General features: G+C 41.6%; 1 protein-coding gene across 1 annotated transcript in view; it reads right to left on the reverse strand.

The window, feature by feature from the left end:
• agbl4 (AGBL carboxypeptidase 4) overlaps nucleotides 1-15,570 on the reverse strand; it is a 351,159-nt gene that overhangs the window by 47,994 nt on the left and 287,595 nt on the right. The window lies entirely within an intron of this gene.

Genomic DNA, 15,570 nt, shown 5'->3' on the forward strand with positions numbered 1-15,570 from the left:
TTTGAACAATCGAGGGGAAAAAATCAGATGCTGTGGTTCTAATTTCTCTCAAATCAAATTAAATCTGTTCCATCACAATAACATCTAACAGAAATTCTTTATACTTCTTTCGAGTGTTTCTGATTACAAACAAAAAAATGCAGTGTCCACATGTCTCTCTGGCTAATCCAATGCTTGACACTGAGACTACAGATTCTACGTGTCGTTGTTTTTGTTTCTATCTCCACAAACAGTTTCTGCAGTGCATCAAAGGTGTGTTTAAGAGTGTAGATCTGTCTGGAACTGTTCAGCGTATGTTCACTGCTGAAGTGAGGTAATGGGGGGACACAGGAATGTGAGTCACATGACACAATCACCTTTGACTTAAAGATATTTACTTAAGGGCAAACTGTTTCTGTTGGTTTTTCTAGGGTAAGTGAGTTTTAAATTTAGGTAAAGTGAAAAAAAACAAAACAGTTTCAAACCAGAAAACTGAACTTTCGATTGCGACAATATAAAATTTAAATTCAACTAAATGACGTTTAGACGTTTCACTTTTTTCAGTGTTGTTAATCTGTCTGCATTTATGAATTAGACCACACTTATTCACAAACCTTTGGGTGATTCTCTTTTTGCGGCAACATTTTAGCTTCATAACTTTTGGAAAATAAAAAAAGATTTATTTTTTATAGATTTTGTTATCATTTGTTTCAATACTGACATGTTTAACTATATGAAATCCATTACGGTCAAGCTCAGGGATGGATAAAATAGTAATTACAGGTAGTTTTATGAAACATTGCCTCTGAATGTGTTCCACCCTGTTAGGGATGTTTACATATTGACCAGAGATAGTTAAACATATACATATTTGTGCATTTAATGTTCCTGACTTCCACATAAAAATTCCCCTCGTGCCCCTGCGGGTGGTCTATCCTTCATCTGGGGTCTTGCCTGGTTTGAGAGACCCCAGCCTCTATGGATCTTGTGCTCAGAGCTTGTTCCTGTGCTGCCATGATTAGTGCCTCTGTGCTGCTCTTCAGTCCGGCTTTGTCCAGCCACTGGTAGGATTTCTGGATGTCAGCCACCTCCGTTATCTGGTACATCTCCACCTCCGCTGGTGGTACATACTGTGCAGAGGCCTATCCTCCATGATGGTTTCTCCTCTTCCTCGTCATTCTTGGGTTTCTGCTGCCTGAGGTATTCACTGAGCAACATTTCTGTTGTCAGTTGGGGCCATCTTCCTGATGTATTTGTGGATGTTCGTTGTCTCATCCTGGACTGTGGTGCTGACACTCACTAGTCCCCGGCCCCCTTCCTTCTGCTTAGCGTACAGCCTCAGGGTGCTGGACTTGGGGTGAAACCCTCCATGCATGGTAAGGAGCTTTCTTGTCTTTATGTCAGTGGCTTCTATCTCCTCCTTTGGCCAGCCTATTATCCCAGCAGTCTACCTGATCAAGAGCAGGGCATAGGTGTTGATAGCCCACATCTTGTTCTTACCGTTCAGCTGACTCCTCAGGACTTGCCTGACCCTCTGCAGGTACTTGGTGGTTGCTGCTTTCCTAGCAGCCTCTCAATGGTTCCCATTTGGCCAGGGATCCCCAGGTACTGGTACTGGTATATATATATATATATATATATATATATATATATATATATATATATATATGTGTGTGTGTGTGTGTGTGTGTGTGTGTGTGTGTGTGTGTGTGTGTGTGTGTGTGTGTGTGTGATTCTTGGGCTCGCTGTCCCTTTAAACCAAGCGTTCATTTTAAAATTTAATGATTTGCATTGTGGGAGTTGTTTTTTGTCCACATGACAGAGGCAGCTCCCCGGGGTTTGACTTAGTAAAAAGATTGATGTCCCCACAACATGAGTAACACACACACACACACACACACACACACACACACACACACACACAAAAATAAAAAAGAGAGCAAAAATAAATATGTTCCGTTTGTTCCCAACAGCAGTATTTTGTTTCCGCTTGTACACTTTCTGGCATTTTTTATCCTTGACAGTTAGTTGTGTGTTCCATTTTAACAGCTGCAGTCTGCTCTTCTTAGTTGGCTGAACTCCTCTCATATAAAAAACAAACTGTGTGCCATGCACTCTGCTGCACTGGTTTAAGCAGCGAGCTGTCCACACAGACAAACGGGCTATTGTTACATCTGCAGCTTGTAAAGACAGCTTGGATGGCAAAGGCACCAAAACACTGGAGAAAAAGCAGTTTACTCAGAGTTTGCTCAGTTTAAACTGTAATCTATGTTTTTAAAAAGGTTCAGTTTATGCCGCTGCCCCGAACAATCTGAAGGTAAAGTGTAAAACAAGATATACTTCATTGTAAGAAGAAAAAAGCATAACATATAAATCAAAATGAGTAAATATTGCTTGATATATAATAATAATAATCGCATTTTTCCAACCGAGTTATTTAAATAAAAACAGCAAACTTGCCAAACTATAGCCTGCAGGCTTTTCTAATTCCATTTTAACATCTCAAAGAGAATCATCTTTCTATCAGAATCAGTAGCTTCTCTCTGAAGTCTTAGAGGAAGTTCTGGGCAAGAAGTCTCGCAACGGAGGCACAGTCCATTTCGGCGCATCAATCGGTTACACAGACTTTGAACTCGGTTGTGGGTATGTTCAGCTCTTTAGTGATTTCCAAAGCTTTCAGCTGAATATCAGCTCCAGTTAGAGGCATTTCTTCATTCCGCTTTTCAGACAGATACTCGCACGCGCTCCTGTCAGCCTCTTGAAAGCGGCCCGTTTTTGGATGTTGGAAAGATTTTGCATGAATCTTTAACATTTTTAAAGCTGTCGTTTGGGATTTGCCATCTTGCCAGTTGTTTGATGAGTCTGGCTCATTGATCGCTGTGATCCTGATTTGGCATCAACATTCCCACTGGTTGCCCTTAGCGCAAATTACTTTAAAAGCCACTGTTGTTTAATGAAAAGGAGGGGAGAAAAATCAATGTGGTGCGATGGCATGTCTGTCAATCCAGTAGCTGCCAAATGAATTCAACACGGCTGCGGTTAACGTGCAATAACGTTAAAGTTTTTCCAAAAAATGTGACACTTGTTCAAACATAATCTGATGGAGTCTGATGCTGATGCAGGAAAATGTGGTAAAAGTCTCATATGAGAAGATTCGTGATCGTGAATCCCTGCTGACAGGATAAAGACGCGCAATGGATCATTTTTAGGCTTAGCAAAATCTTTAAAAGAAAATATGATCCAAGCTGGACTGAGTGTGTTCCAATCCAGGTCGGGAGGGGCCTGGAAAAAATCCTTTATTCATTTGCTTTCCTTTAATGGCAAATGGATAACGAATGCATTCAGCCTCCTCCATTAATGCGGGAATCCAGTCCATAGATAAACAATTTGAAACAGAATAATCAAAACAACATGATTGTACAGTAGTAGCCAATTTCTTTCCCAGGCTGAATATATTAGCATACTTGAATTACACTGATGGTAAACTCTGCATTCTAGTCCAAATATCAGCGTAGTAAAAATAAAAGAACAGATTTAATTTTATCCACAGGACAAATTGACAAGTTTTGGTTTTGTTTGTAGGATTTAGAAAAAAAATCTAACAGTTATCCGTTTCACTAATCTCTCTGTAAGTTAACTTGAAAGGATTTAAACGCAGCGTATCACCTGCTGTTAATACAACTCCCCGATAAAGCTGACATCAAATGTCTCAGATAACATCGCTGCTTATCTCTGGAAATTAAATGTCTTACAGAATGTCTTGAAAAATTGGACTGTTGTGTAACTGCCGAAAGGGTAAAAAAGCTGCTGCGGTGAAACCGAATAGTGGAAGTGAATTTTTTCAATGAAACCCGCGACACACGTGTGCAGCTCAGAGCAGCTGCGTGGCCGCCTTCATACCCACGGCACATGTGAAATGAAACCAGCTGAAACTGTAACTGCGCTCCTGACGCCCTTTTGCGTCTTTCTCCTCCCACTCCCGATTGGCTCGCCTGATGCAATAACTGCGTGACGGTCGGTGTAGAGTTAACGAGGTTGCCATGACAACGTGCAGGGCTGCGTTGGGATGGATGCGTGTGTTTGCGTGCGTGCGTGCGTGTGTGTGTACTTTGTTTGAAGTGGCAGGCCTTTTCAGCAGCTTTGATCAGGGAAATGTTTGTAGTGGGGGCAAACCTGGAGAACAAACAGGACTTCAGAGAGATCAGCGATCTGTGCAACGCTCACACGTGCGTACGCACAAATACACAGACACGAGCTGAGAAGAAGAAGAAGAAGAAGTCAGCTTTGTGAATAAAATCAGAAACACACAGACAGCTCCTCTGCTGAAAATCTTTCCCGCTGACTCCTGTGACGGGATACGAGAAGTAGCCGTAACTTCAGGCTGACTTTCCTTTCCTGTTCTTTCCCTCTCCTTCACACACTCGTGGCTGAAGTTTTTCAAGAAACACGCCCAGAAGAAGTGATCTAGAGCACAATCTGTGCACGTGTGCTTTTGCCACCCCTGCAGGGCCAGTATAAATCAGTATCGAGGAGAAGCCAGGTGAGTGCTTTAGCAGCCAAGGTGTCATACATGGGCCCCGCGCTCTTCTATCACGCTATACTGATCAGTAGCATGTGTGCCCGTATGTCAGCTAACTGCATGTGTGTCTACGCATGAGAGGATAAGTCAAACAGGCGAGCCAGGAGCTGTGATTCAGACAAATACGCCGCGCCGCTCCCGACCCCTGCCCAGATGGACAGCACTGTAGCTATTCTCAGAGCCACAAGCACATTACTCAGTCCCCAAGGTAGGAGGATAAGTCATCCGCTAAGGTCGCAGGAGGCGTTATGTCTCTCACCGCAAGTAGTTCAGAGTTTGAAGAATGGAGCTACAAGGCCGAAACAGCAGCTCCACAATCAGAATGATAAAACGTGGCAACGCGGTGAAGAAATCCATAAAATAATCTCCCTCTGATGGGTCTGTCCGAGGCATCACACGCCAGACAAAGATGGATACGGTGCTATATTTTACTAACAGTACAGACTGTGTACTGTTTGAGAGAACATTTATTGAAAAAAACAACCTTATTGTCCCCCTGGAGATGAAAGGGTATTTCTTCTGATATGACTTTTACAAACATTTTTCAATCCTGAGGTTGTAACTTTTTTTTTTTTATAAGATGAAACAATTAACTAGTTTTTACACATTTTTTGATTAGAATGCTTCAACCCTTACTGTATATTAACAGTAGATACAGATTTCTGCAATTTCTCTTATGTAGCATTTAAAAGTAAAAATTCACTACAAGTAACGTACATAGTAAAAAAGGATATAGTTAAACAGGTACTGGGACAGTAAGAGTCTACAGTAAGCTACAGCTTGTGGCTCTTTGAAGATGTGCTAAACTTTCCTTCTTGGTAAACCTTACAGGTAAGGCTGGATCAGGTGACCTTGAACCACACCTTAGTTATGCTGTTATAGACTCATGTGATGCCCTCATCACTTCTTCTCCACTCATCTCCTTTCACAATTTTATATACCACTACAGCATGTCATCAGATCTCTGTCTCCCTGTGCCCTCTTTTCTCTTTCTCTTGATCCCCCCAATCCATCGCCCCTCACCTGGATTCACCTAGATCAAAGCTTTTAATGGGAAATCATTCAAAACTTTTCGAGATATTTTTTGTGAACCTTTTGCTGGTGCTTGAGGAAAAAAAACAGGGGATCACCAAAACTGGTAAAGTTCATTGGCTGGCCACAGTGTCGTCAGAATAAAATGTCTTGGCACTCTAATGAAGAGCTGTTGAGCTATTTTGCTCTGATCTAAAGTGGTGGACTGACCGCTGTGTGACATTACCATCCCTCGAGCAATGCTGCTAGAAAGTTGAAAGAAAAATGTAAAGGGCATCGGTACAGTAAACCCTTCATCTCTGAAATAGGTGAGGATAAAATAAATCTACTTTGTGTGAAAATAAGTCAATTTTAATTTAAAACATACATAAATATTCATTAGCTCTAACATCGTCAACAACGACAAAGATGAGTAAAACATGTGGACCAATCTGCTTTTTCCCCATTATTCATGGAGGCTGAGTGAGGTCAAGAAACAAGCGAGTCAGGTGGCCCAATCGCACCCAGAGAAGCGGATCTTAAAGGGAGCGGGCTGGAAAATGGTGATGCAATATTAATTGGTGATGGTGCGTGCCAGGCTGTGCAGGGTTGTCTGGGGTTTGTCTCCCCGAGGAAAGGCTGTCAGGAGCCAAGAAAGACAGGCGGGATGAGTCCCTGACCTTGTCTGTCAGCTGGTGGAAGAGAAGAGTGCTGGGAAAGGAGACCCCCAGTCCCACTGACACTCAGATCAACACTCTGCCAGTCTACGGCAAGCCTGCTGGGACACACCCCAACGACCAGACAGACAGAATGACACAGTGAGCAAGACAGAGAGAATGAATGTAATCTCTCTGGTTGAATAAAACTTTATGACGCTGTCCAATTGTACGGCATGATACTTTGTACTTGGAAAGAGGTTACTGATTACTTTTTAACAGTTCACCCACCCCCGATGCAGACACATGGGAAACACAATGCACTAAACGAGAAGAAGAAAACAAACCGTTAAAGACAAGAAACAAGTCTGCATTTATTATTTTACACTAAAGCAACAAGCGGTTTTTGATAGCAGTGATGATGGAGGGAGCAAACAAGGCAACACAAGCATATGGGTACACACAAACACTGGACACATGTCAGCTCAAATTAACCCTCTTTGTATTTCTGTCACACTTCCTGTAACCAGCAGGATCTTGACTACAGTAGGAACAGAACAGGACGCCGGATTAAATCACTCTGTACCTGAAAAACGTAAATTTTTTTCCACTTTGCACTTTTAATTTTTGATTTTGATTTTGTAATCCCCTGTGAGAAAAAAAAAGATCTAGTGGGTTGATTTATCAGTGACACAGACTTCCTGTTTAGGTTATCCAACAGTGCGTCACGCTGACAGCGTCACTGAGCCGCCCTGTCTTCCTCCCGAGCATCTTCCAGAGAGCTTGTCTAAGTTTATCTGCTCTGTGGGCAGCGGCAAACTCACCGCCGCTGCTGAAAGGTTAACAAGTCAGTGAATGTAAAACAGAGAAACCTATCACAGAAGCCGAAGATCTTCCAAGTGCGCCACTTGAGTACCACGCAGCAGTGAGTGAGATGACATATAGACGCTTACATCCCATCGCTGCCACTTTAACCCACAATTAAATTTTGCGGCGGGTTTCGGTAACATCAGTTCTTCAATCCTGAAACAGAGGTTTGTTGATGTGTGTGCCAAAGACAGAGTGAAACATCACGCAGTAATGCTATTTCTTTGAGTCTGACAAATGAGGCCCTGACTGCACTCGGTACTTGGCAGTTTCCTATGAAAGAATGCATCAATCCAATTGGCTTTCCTGCCCCGCCTGTCACAGCCACACATTTTCCCTCCACTTGTGGCATGTGCACGCTCGTGTACAGAGAAGAGACATAAAAACAGGAATTACATGTCACAGCTACGCCACCTCTCACAGTTCCTATCCTGTGTTCTTCACTAGTCTTTTCTAATCCATCCCCAACACCTCGCGCTGGATCCCCGCCTCTCCTTTTCCCTTCGCCTGTCTTCCCCTCCTACTTTCCCGCTTCACCCCCCCATCTGAGATCAACACCTAGCTGTGTGCAGGTGCAAGGCTGCTGGCAAACTGTCAGCTTGAGTCTCCTTTACTTAAACACACACACATATATGCACACACAGACACACACACGCAGCTTGGCTTCCACACAGGCGCTTCCCACTCTGTGAATTGGTCTCCACACAGAGAGCTAGATTACACTTTCACTGTCAACACATAAAGGAAGAATAACAGCAAGTGTGCTAAAGGTTGGAAAACACAGGCTGGAGATGCAGAAGGAAAATATCACAGAGAAAGAAAAAAAGGAGAAAATTGATTATATCAGGGTGAAACTTCAAAAAGCACTGCAACTGCAAAAAAGAGCGTTTTAAAATCTTCATGCATTCATGTGCTTCAGCCACACTGATATTATCTTTAGTGCAGATACATACATATACATAAAGTCACAAAAACAGAGGGTAGTATTTACCTTCATCCCGTCACATTTTACTTCTTCATGATTGTTTTCCATTGATTTTTTAAAAATATATTAATGAAGTTGAATTAATGCTTAAAAAGACAGCAGAGACAGTACAAAAAATAGTTTTACAAACCAATTTTACAATGAATTGAATATATATTTAATTTTTATCATAGATCTTTATTTAGGAATTTCTGAGCAGATGCCACTTTTTGTGCATTTTGACTTCACGTGCGCCACTAGATTCATTAAACAGATGTAGTTACTTGTAACTTAAAGATGAAGTGAGACAAAAGACTGCAATGAGCTCATAAAATGCAACATGTTGCTATAAGTTCATTTATTGTATAACATAAATAAGTTACATAAGGAGCTTTGTGTACCGTCAACCAGCCTTAACATAAAAAACCTACTTAAGCATTCATGCCTCAATAATAATAGTAATAGTAGAAAAGCAGCCATTTGCTGTATAACGAGAGCCTTTACTTTTGATAGTTATTACCTTTGTACTCATAATTAGTCAGTTTTACTGGTGATGCTCTTTTATCATATCTGGGACTCTCCACCATTTGACCTTAGAACTGAAGAAGCTTCTCGGATGAGAGGTGAAACGTCTTCAAGTAACTTAAAGAAGTCCAGACGCTTTTCTTTGCAAGCTCCTTTGACTACGATGACCTGGATGACTGAGAACCTTCACAGACAGATTATTTCTATGACACCGCTTAAGCAAAGGATCTGAATACTTACCAATGAGAATTTTTTCTTGTATTTTTCAGAAAAACATTGTTTGAGGATTCATAAAGGCACCATTACAACTTTGTTTTGTGGCTGTTATAAATATACTGGATGAAATTACTGTTAAAGTCTGAGAAAATGAACTGATTATATAAAGTGTATAATTTTATTTGATCAAATCATTTTATAAACTTACGCTGCCAAATATTATTCTTACTCTTATCATTTATTCTTTATTTTTTGAGCCTGTGTCTTGATTGTTCTTGTTAGCTTCAATCAAACAATGAGAACGGACTCCATAGATAAGATTTAAATGATTACATCAACAGTAATGACTCAATATTAAACTTAAAGAACGAAGGTATTTTAATATAACTTTATTATACTGATTCGAAAAGCAATTAGGTTTGATAAATGATTTCCTGTGTAGCACTAACACACGCGCGCTGATCCGTGCACACTCTTGCGTAAACTGTGCGGTGACCTCCAGAGCTGTGAACATGGAGTCAGTGTCAGCCTGCGTGGCCTAGGGTCATCTGACAGCTCTAAACAAGACTCTCATTAACACTAGGCCATTAAAAGCACCTGCTGGCAGGGCGTTTGCGCGTGTCTGCGTGGTGTGTGTTTGTAATTCATAGCCACGAATTTGGGGTCCGGGTTGACGGTGAGCAGAGAAGACAAGTGTCAGTTTGTTCTTCAGCCACATATCCCATCAGACAGCAGCGCTGCGCAAAGCACCGATGTGAGATGTTAGAGACTGATGGACGAGTGGAGACATTTTACAGCAGCAGCGACGGTTGTTCAATCTATCTGCAGGAGTTATGTGGTGATGCTGCTAAAGCAGAGCCTGAACTTCTTCTACTTTTACCATAACAGACATAAATAAAAGCTTCTTTGCCATCGAAGGGCTTTTAGGGTGTGCAGGTGGTAAAGAGGGCACACTTAGATTCATTGTCTGGAAACAAGAGACCAACAATACTGTTGCTTCTAATGAAAATAACACATTTAATAATAATTAGACATAACAATCCACATTTAGTATGAAAGTTGAGGGATTATCTTTTTATTACATCAAGTTATTGTTTCAGAAATTGGTCGATAATATTGCTTAAATGGGGCTTTTGTACACTGAGCACTCGCAGCATGTGTATTTCATCTTTATTAAAGTGATAGAACGTGCTTTCTTTTGACAGATTAGATAAGGTGAGGCACAGCCTGAAATACACCAAAACAGAATACCCACCTCAACCACAGCCTGTTTAACCTGCTACCATCTGGCAAGCACTACCACCAGACTTCCAAACAGTTTCTTTCCTTAGGCTGTGAGACTGCTGAACTCATCCTCCACACTTTGCTATGAGTAATAGCTTCATTCTATGACTAAATTACATATTCATCCATATATAATTATTTTTTAAAGTAGCATAAAGGGAGTATGCTACACAACCGTAGGCGTGATGAGAATAGAAATTAATCATAACTGTCACATGTGTTTATTTTCACTTTCATTTTTTTCACTTCCAATGTTCATCGATACTAACGCGTTTGGTTAAGCATGTATGCGTGTTTGCACGACGGAGTGCACAGAGTGCATTTGCTGCGAGTGTGCTTCCGTGTGCATGTGTACCAGGGTTCGCTAGAGATGCTATAATTTATCCCACCTAATTAATTATAGTCCAGCACTGAGAAGAGTTATACTTGTCGCTCAATCGGCTCCTCATTCAGTCAGACGACAGGAGGAAAGACCCAGATAAACTCCTGGAGCCTGAAAAGAGCACAGCTTTCTTTTCTTTTTCTTTTTTTGAAGTCTCCTTCTCTTCTCGGGCTGATTCGTCGTGCCTGTTTAGTCGGCTTCACATTACCATTTAAATAAAGAGGCTAGCTAAATGACCACTGGTAGAACATTAAAAGAGAAAATAAATTGTTTTTCTTTCTCACTTTATTCTTTTCTCTTTCTAGCTCAAGCTCCTCATCATTTTTAATTTGTTTGGTCTGGGGGGTATGCTTGATAAAATAATATGCAGAAGAATCCAAATGCAAAACGAAGCATTCATCTTTGATTACAAGGCAAATCTAATCTCTTTTAATGGAAAACAATGACTCACAAAGCTAAGCAGACTTGAAATGACTCAGGTATGTTAATTTCTTGAGGAGAATTGATTATTATAATCTGAATCAACAACAAATAAGAAAATGGCACGAATAACCACCGGGCATTAAGTTTGCTTCAAAAAAAGACCTTATGATGAAAAGGGATAATGTCAAATGATACACAAAGTGCAACAGAGGGGGGGAAAGACCTCTGGGGTCCATACTGTATGTGGAAGTTATCTCGTAGCAGTTATCAGATCGTTTTTAGAGCCACTAGTTTAAAGGATATGTGTAATATCTGTACTGATTTAAGCACAACTTTTAAAACATTAACACAACCCTAAGCCTTTGAAGTATGAAATAATACGAACACGCTGTTATACTAACTTTACCGATCATTTTAACACACGGCTCCCTTTTTGTGCTTTTCCGCTGAATTTTGCGCATCTGTAGCTGCCGAGACAAGTGTAGTTTGATCTGTAGCTTGCATGAGAGAGCAGATTGTATTGGACACAGATTGATTGCCCTTGAAATCCAGCAAAATTGCTTAGCTTGTAACAAGTTTTATTTACTACATTAAATTATCATTAAAATGCTATTAGCGCACTTAGTTGATTTCCATTATGAACAACACATCTATGGTGAGAGAGGCACAAAGTGGTGGGTGGGTCGGTGGGTGGGTGCAGAGGGGTTATGGTTGGGACTCGTGTAAGGAGGGCAGTGGAGGAAAGCGGGAGGAGAGATGAGAGGAGGGAGGAGAAATGAAGAGAGGATACACGAGACGAGAGGTGAGACAGGAAGGATGGAGGCGACGAGAGAGCAGTGGGAGATGAATATTAAGCACCCGTAGTGATTAGGGTGGTGCTGCAGAGTGGCACTGTGACAGTGACATTGTCTGCCATTGGCAGCCTCTGCCATGGCGATTCACTGGAACCTGCTTCATTTGGGCCATAATTAGCTTAACTGTTCAGAGAGTGAAAAATTCATCATCGCTTTGAATCTTGTTAATTGGGAGAGCCATCTGCATTAATAGAGGCCATTTGGATGCTCCGTATTTAAGTATGCATGCGCCAGTGTGTGCGTGCATTCACAGGTATGTATGCATGTGCACGAATGTGTGTAGGGTAGACGAGCAGAGTTTTGCATCCACTTACTGGAGGGGCTGATGGACTCGAAACTTTTCCAGTTTTTATCATTGAAGCAGCAAAATAAGCTCCTTAAAAACGATAAGGACCTCCGAACATCGCTGGCAGCAAGGAATTTAACAGTCAAGACCTACCAGCGTATCTTATCGTACAGCTAACTGACAATGTATGAACACCCAGATGGGTGAAGGTATGGGTGGTGCTTCATCAATGTGTGCAAAGACCAAAGGCAGAATTGCTAAAGTACCAAGTTGATGTCACACCTGCAATAACTTTTGAAATGAACAAAGCAGCAGAGATGGCAATGAAGGCTCTTGCATATTTTACTTGACTATATATATATAAATACTCTGCATGGTGTAAATAGGTGGTACACAGATAAAACTACCAAACTGCTCTAAATGAAAAACACAAATAACTCCTTCACCTACAGTCACAACAACAGCACGAACGAGAATCGATTAGAAAAGCATAAGCTCAACTCTTTTGTTACTTAGTTAATTGTTTCCCATAATGAGAAAAACCTTCCCTGCCTTTGGGGAGAAAATATTGCAGGATAAGCGAAATAACTCGGTTTAGTGCAAAGGGAATTAAAGTCAATATATCGCATCAGTCGGTGATGGACAAAATTAATATAGGGCCTGATCAACAATACTGAAAATGTTAACTGCTGCATGTGTGCTCAAATTTCCATCGTGCTTGTGACGAGCTGCAACAAGGATCGGGATGTATTTCTTCTGTCTGCCGGCGCGGGAAAGATTTACAGCAGCAGCGGTGATGGTCAGATACTGCTGCAAGCGATAAGAAATTAAGACTAATGTCCATTTATTTTCTCGTGCTGCGGCTGAAGCCAAACCGCCATGACAGCGAACAACAAGAAGCTGGCGTGGAGAGACTCAAAATCCTATAATCAAGTCCTGAGCATTGGGTTTAGACTTTTAGTTGGTGGCCAGTGTGCCGTTAAATCTAGTTCAGTCTGGGTGGATGTGCTTTGTGGACTGTGTTTCATATTCAGCAATAAAACATGCCACTATTCGTCCTTCCTCTAAACCCAGTGTGTACGTGTTTATGATCGTGGAAACAAACCTTGTTACTCTGAGGTAACATATGCACACGGCGCACCCACTCTGAACTTCCCCTTCCACGAGGCAAATGCGGTTATATTTCCCCATTCAAAACACTAACAATGTCATAAAGAGAATGCATTACTGCCACCTATTATGCAGAGCTGCTGCGTGCGCCATGTCTGCATTAAATTCAAAAGGTGAACACGATGAATCAGACAATGTTCCAAGAAGCTCCATAAAAGCACCGAAATGACCATATTCATTAGACTGTGTGTGTGACATAAATACAATATGTCTCCCTCTATACTGCAGTGTGTGAGGAGTACATGGTGTTTATGCGACAGAGAGCCAGGCTGCAGAGCCCAGCCCAGTCTGGACGGACTCAGCCCAGCCCAGCTCGACCCAGCCAGCACTAATCCATCATCACCACTACTGAATCATCACGCTGCCAATAAAGAAAGGCAGCAATACATTATAGACATGTGGCAGGCTTTAGCGATAATGACATTGAGAAGTCCTCTTGGGCTGTAGGAAAAGCCTGGGCGCGTGACACACTTGCTTACAGAGGCAATAATGTATGGAAATGCTTCAGTGTGCAAGACAAGAGAGAGGGACAGGGAGAAATGAAGGAGGTGCAGTCTGTATATAAAGAAAGGAGGCACTCTTCCCATCAGTTTCTATTGTGGACTATACAAAAAGGAGGACATTCAGAGACAATGTTCGTTTTAGATTCATTTGCAAAAAAAAAAAAAAAAAAAAAAGAGCTATCTTACAATCAGTCTGATGTGTCAACACCCCATTTCTGTGTTATCTCGGTCTATACATCTCAGCTGTTAATGCAATAGGGTTTGTACAAGTGACACGTTAGAGACAGAGCTGCCAATCATCGGCATGTCATGTGGCACAGTGCAGCTTGAATCACCCTGTTATGTCGTTTATGATATTGAAAACATTGTGCGTTAACCCCACACGCACTAAACTTAGAATAAAAGTGCAAAACGTACAGGCGAGTGGATTGATCTGTGTGGTGACAGAAGTCCATTACACAGCCTGTGACGATGGAAAACTAATGTAAGGTAAGATGTGAAAAGGCACAAAGAACTTAAACGGTTACACACCTCTGTGAAGCTACACATCACACTTTCATCCTCCGCCTCGGTCTGGAAATCTCTCAGTCTTAGTTGTGTTAAACTCGTGGGTGACATGTTGCAAACGTAAATCTCTGGTATTGTATGACCAACTTAAATTTAAAAATGTCTCTTTTTCCATTTAAATTAAAAGTTGGTTAGGTTTCTGTGTGCTGAAGAATTTGCATTAGCCTAAGGGTCATTCAGGTTTTATGGGAATCACTCCGCACACACAGCCCCCAATTTGAAAATGGAGAAACTCTTTTGACATCAATTATGTGCTGCTGCAGCGTAAAAATAACACCTTTAAGACTCAAACTAAGTTTACACCTCAAGATATGGGAAATTTTTAACCTTGATTCAGTTTAGTTTACCTCCAACCTCTGAAAATGTGCCAGTGAACAACACGGTAGTCAAGAGGCAACTTCCAGAGGTGAAAAATGAATCCAATGTGGAAGTGACATCAACTGCAGGTGTCGCTAGAGGATGGCTGCAAATGAAAGTTAATTCCTACAGACTTCCATGTTAAAATTTCCAACTTCCCACCATTGAAACCCAAAAGGTTTGGGCTCAGTCAATAATTTTGACTGGGGTGACTTTACGACTGACATGTTTCTCTATTGGAGTTTCTTTTATCTGGAAACATAATACCAACACTGAAACTCCAACTGTGAAGCTCAAAATTGATGGGTGACATCAAAGTGGCTACATCAAGATTTCAGAGGTTTATGGATGTAGTTAAATTGGACATGCAGATGGTTGATGTGACAGAGGAGTATGCTAGGAAGAGATGGAGGCAGATGATCCATTGTAGCGACCCCTAAAAGGGTCAGTTGAAAGAAGAAAAAGAAGAAGGAGGGGGGTTTCACTGCAGTTTCTTTGCTGTAGGTTCTGAAAGATGCATGCAAAAAATCCCCCCAAAAACCTAAAACGAAGAACCCATCTGCTTCCAGCAGGATAAAGCACCATGTCACAAACTCAGCTCATCTCAAACTGGTTTCGAGAATATGACACTTGTACTCATATGGCCTCCTCAGTCACCAGATCTCAATCGAATAGAGCACCTTTGGCATGTAGTGGAGCGGGAGACTCGTATTAGGGATGTGCCGCCAACCAATCTGTAGACAGGCTGCGATCATGTCAATATGGACCAAAGCTTCTGAGGAATCCCTCCAGCATCTAACTGAATCCATGCCACGAAAAGTAAGGCAGTTCTGAGGTTCAACGGTGGACCAACCCTGTAGTACATCTATCTCTCTCCCCATTTCTCTTCTACGAAGTGGGATCACAGGGTATTCACCACATCCTTCTTCCCAACCAAACTTTCCAGA

The sequence above is a fragment of the Astatotilapia calliptera genome, chromosome 23 (assembly GCF_900246225.1).
Source record: "Astatotilapia calliptera chromosome 23, fAstCal1.2, whole genome shotgun sequence".
NCBI classification, from domain to species: Eukaryota; Metazoa; Chordata; class Actinopteri; order Cichliformes; family Cichlidae; genus Astatotilapia; species Astatotilapia calliptera.